The sequence below is a fragment of the Bactrocera latifrons genome, unplaced genomic scaffold (genome assembly GCF_001853355.1).
Source record: "Bactrocera latifrons isolate USDA-ARS-PBARC rearing strain unplaced genomic scaffold, ASM185335v1 scaffold_90, whole genome shotgun sequence".
Classification (NCBI taxonomy): domain Eukaryota; kingdom Metazoa; phylum Arthropoda; class Insecta; order Diptera; family Tephritidae; genus Bactrocera; species Bactrocera latifrons.
Window position 1 is genome coordinate 305,335 of NW_017537601.1, and position 5,175 is coordinate 310,509.

A 5,175-nucleotide genomic window follows, 5' to 3' on the forward strand; every position below is an offset into this window, starting at 1 on the left:
AAAGTCATAAAAAATTTTTCTTATCGCAGATCGGACGGCTCAGCTGCTTCGTGTATGGTGTTGTCGTGTGACAACCATATGATTGTGCGCCACTACAGCGACATCGAACCAAGCACGAACACTCTACTCTCTTTTGTTGAGTACTCACATTTACAAAGAAATATAGAGTGTAATCGCGGAAGAGGTTTGATGGCGGCTCCACACAACTCGTACTCTTCTAGTAGCAGTCTAAATTGTGTGGCTGCGCTCTCAGCGGTTTTTCGCAACAAGTTCTAAACGTATACAATAATAGCTAAAGCACAAAAAAAAAAAGCAACAACTATCAATGCGGAAATGCTCCAACTCAACGAAAGATTTCTGAATTTCACTACTGAGAGATGCCTCCATATATGACGCTCTGCGCTGCTCTGTATTCCGCCCTGCAACGCTGCTCCGTGAAATACTTGTTGTAGTTGTTGTAACAATGACATGCTGTGTAGACAACTGACTGCGTGTGTTTGTAAGCTCGTTTGTGAAACGGGCTAGGCCGCATCGGGCTAGGCTCTAGGCCCAACCACTTCACTTCAGCTGAGTTGTGTGTTGAGCTGAGCGGAACTGAGCTGTGATCGTTGCGAGGCGGCGGTTGTGCAGCCACAGACAATCTGGGTCACATTTTGCCATTGAACCGGTGACGTCACGGCGGGGCAATGACCGCCAAGCTCAGGGAAGCAGCTGCCGCAGCAGCAGCAACAGCGCCAGCTTTACTAGCCGAGGAGCAGTAGCGACAACAACAACAACAACAAGTGTTGGCTGTTTGCACGACCACAAAGCATACACAAACAAAATTACGGACGGACATATTTTTGTTGGTAATACATACCTCCTGAGATAGCTAGCACCAACATATGCAGCAACAACAATAACAACATCACTCGTTGGGTTTGTTGTAACTTAACGCTGTGTACACCTTGAATGCGATCATACTACAACAACAACAATATTGTGCTACAACAACCAACGCAAATGGGCTGGCGGCATGGCATCCATGGTTGGGCATGCGCCGAGGAGTCGTAGGTATTCGCCAGCCGAGTACTTCATTTCACTTCAGGTTTTGGGTGTTGCTTGCTCTTTTGTTGGTGATATCTTCTGCTGCTGCTTCTGCTGCTGTTAGCTTTTGCACTCCACTTTTTTTCCTCTTGTTTTTGTCACTTGTTTTTGTTGTTTGTAATTATTTGTGTTTATTTTATTTGTTGGTTGGAATGTTTGTTGTACACCAACTATGCGCGCTTGTAACTCTTGTAATTGTGTGTTATCGCTGCAATTTTGTAGCAATTGTTGTTGTTTTTATTGTAGTTGTTGCTCCACACAGTTGATATCTTTCACTCCTCCAAATGTTGTTAGTGTTGTTCACTTGTAAGTGTGTAAATATGTGAGTTTGAGCGGTGCCTGGAGATGAACTCGCTGTTGGAGGCAATTCTCGGTATTGTTTTTGTTGTTGGACGCGCTTGAACTTCTTGCGATTATTGATTGTTTTGTTCCTTCGTGGTAATGCTAAATGTAAATTCAAATTGTCAGCGTGTTGAGGTCTATAATAAGCACCGACATTCGGGGAGTGTGTTGGGATGGACTGGGTCTTCTTTTCATCTTGTTCAAAAAACTATAAACTAAAAGACACCTAAAACATGTCTTTTGTTGTTATAACCCTATAAGGCTATATAAAGATATTTATCACGATATTAATTGTTAGGTTAGGTTACATCACCCCAGTCGCGCCCATCAAGCTCCTAGATTTGTTCAGAAAACTGGAACTTTGTAACCATATGTGATAGGTCGTAGTGCAAAGCCTCAATTTTCTATCGATTTATCAATGGCAGCTGTATGCTAGAGTGATCTGATCTGAACTATATCTCCGGAAATTAGAGCGTTACCTTGGACGATAATCTGTGCCAAATTCATCGCTGTTATTGTTTCTTCCTTTTTCAAGGTAGTAAATAAAAATTATTCCAGGCGCATCCCAAAATACGGACGTCATAGCATTGCCTGCCGGCGGTTGCGTTTGAAATTTTTCAACGGGTTCCTCGTGCGCAGTCCACTCGGATTCCGAAAATTTCTGATTAGTTTCTTATTAGTATTTCACACGGAATCCCCACAAATATGTATGTAAATAAACAGTTAGTTCAATCAAAAGGCAAATCGAAAAGCGATAAAAAAATAAACTTTTATATTTGAGGGCGACCTCTCATACGAGGTTGCTTTGTTCCTTTCATTGAGGTGTTTCTTATGTGAACTTTCAGAACTCTCTACATGCCTACCGATTGATACAAATATTTGCAAAGAAAAATGTATTGAATATTCCACTCAGATTTTTATTCAAAATTATATTTAAAAAACAATTTCTTTCATTTTGAATTTTTCTTTTGCCATAATTGAACCATCTAGTTAGGTTAGGTATCTAACTTGGACTGTTCAGAACGCCGGTCCGTTGTGGTATCTATAAACTCCTACATACTGGATCAAACGGTTTTTACAGATCGATAAAGCATTTTGAGCCCGTCACGAATTGGTTGAAGCGACTAATACGATATCACTTTCGGTTATGTCATCTGGTCCGTCGAAGGTAAAATTACTGAGATGTTTCAGCCTCAGTCTTGCAAAAGCCTAACAATGGAAAAGAAAGTGTCTCTTCTATCCTATCTTGTAAGTTACTTAGATCAAAATGGGCACAGCTTGCTGCATTTTACTAAAACTGGTTTAGTAATTTAGAAGTTTACCATGGAGAAATTGTGAAATCAGGTTTTTAGCTATTTATATGTAGATAATAATAATACAAACTAAGATAAGTATAATATAGAATACATAAAAAAGTATGGGGGTTTTGAAATTTCAAAAAAATTATTTTAATTTTTTAATTTTTTAAATACGAATATGTCTAGAATAGTTTGCCAAATTTTCAAAAGAACCGCAAAACTTTGGGAGAGCAGCCCGCCAGTAGGCTGGTCCGATCGGCTACTACAATCTTTAGTCGTGTACTTCTCGAAGCATCGATTTCAAAGTCTGGATTGGTCTGGTCGATTTCTCAGAAACCAGTCAAGCAATCTCATTGCAACTTTTCACAGTTTTTTTTAAATAGGATAACCTCGTGATTGATTGAAGGATTTTTTTACGGTTGCAACTAATTATTTCAAGGCAATTTGTGGTAAATATTAAATCTAAAATCATACTGTTTGCGCAGCTTTGCCAAAAATTCTTTGGTTTCCAAATCCTGCTATTAATCGCGACCTACTTATATTCATCTACTAACCGAAGAACATTGATGTTCTGATTTTAAGTGAATCTTTCGTATGCTATGCTCACAGCGATGAGACGGTCAAAATTATTATGATGAAAAGATTTTTGGAAAAATTTCCTCACCAACGCTGAAAATATTGTTGAAAATCTGTTAAAGTTTCGGAAGTAAACTATAATTTTTCGAAGAATATTCCCAAATTCAATACCTACGTATTGAACAAAATTAAATTTTTAATTAAAAAAACTCTTTAATTCTACTAAGTAATATAAATATACTATTTGCATATAAATATATGTATGTATGTATATAGCAAAATTAATAGCAGAATAGTTCTTATTAATAGAATCAACAGCTCTGTTGGTTGATGATATCAACATGCGACTTTCATATCACATAAAACAAAAACAACCACCGATAACTAAACGAGCTGCTGATAGTCAGAAGCATTGCAGGTTCGTATCTGTGCACTGTCACACACACTCGTGCGTCGAAGTATGCATACAAACATCGCCTAGAATGTTTGCTGTGTCTGAACTGCTAAGCCTTCGACTGTATTATTTGTATGCGCCGAAATAGCTCAGTTGGGAGAGCGTTAGACTGAAGATCTAAAGGTCCCCGGTTCAATCCCGGGTTTCGGCAGACATAACTTTTTTTTATTTTTTATTTTTTATATAATTTTTTTTGTAACAATTTTAGGCAAGAAATTCAACAAAATAAAACGAATAAATAATATTGTACCACAAATGCTGATAAAGGCATTAAGGTTTTATCCACTTACTCATTGAAATTCTTAAAGGAATAAACAAACATTTGAAAATATTTTTCACATATATTTTAGGCCGGTGCGTTTTAGTAGGGAAAATTATGCTGTGAGCTAAATTTAAATAATTAATTACGTTCATTCTTGATTAAATATTGGTTACCCTTATTTTAGACTATGCGCAGGTTCGAATGAATTCCAGCAGAGACTTTTTACAGCAATTGGTATATGGCCCGTCAGCAATAATTCGCATAATATTTTCTTCCAAGGCATGAAGCGACTTCACAAATCCCCTCAAAAAAAGTCCAGCAGTGTTAAAGCGCAATATTTTTAAAGCCACTTCCCTGACCAACGACGCGACAAGTAGCGCCGTCTTCTTGGAATTCCAAAGATCATCCAAATCAATATCTTCCAATTTAAGAACGAAAAAGTTATTAATCATGGGCCTGTTGCATTGTCGATTGTAATATTATGACAGTCTTAATTTTTGAAGAATTATATACCAATTATTTCCTCTGCCCATTGAGCGCACCAAACAGTGCCTCTTTTAGGATTTAACGGCGTGTAGGCAATGGATTGTGAATTATACCCACTCCAAAATCATTAGCGTACCCAATCAACCAAAGTGAGCTTCCAGAACAAAATTTTTTGGTGAAAATTGGCATATTTGGTCATCTTCTTATTCTCTCCTTTACCGTTGGGTTTTCTAAGCACACAAACGAAGATGGGCAGGAGCGACAATTGTTACTCGCGTTGTCGAATAGACTCATTCGGGTCTGCCGGGATACTCTGCCGCCCTGCACGACTAACGTATGCGTTGCAACATAGTGCGAAACCGATCCATTGTCGGTCGAATTACCGACTCTGCTGGGTGATTATGTCAACCGAATATTGAATATAGTGTGTAATGCGTCGCGCTGACCGAACCAGTCCGGTTCCATTCCGGATTAAGTCTGTTCTTTATAAGATGGTGAACCATACTAAGAATAAATTAGAGTTGCCTTATTGAAAATCACAACCATAAAAAACCACACTATACCAAAAATTCAAAATTATTCTGTTATGTAAGGGCTCCTTCGTCTTGCAGTACATACATTATTATTGTTTGTTCGGAAACATTGGGAAGGAAAGAAGTTCCATCTAGGCG

The 5,175-nt window shown here is 38.2% G+C and overlaps 1 non-coding gene across 1 annotated transcript; it reads left to right on the forward strand.

The window, feature by feature from the left end:
* The first annotated feature begins 3,834 nt into the window (after positions 1-3,834).
* On the forward strand, positions 3,835-3,907 carry Trnaf-gaa. The gene has a single exon. It is a non-coding gene; the product is annotated as a tRNA-Phe (tRNA).
* The last annotated feature ends 1,268 nt before the right edge of the window (positions 3,908-5,175 follow it).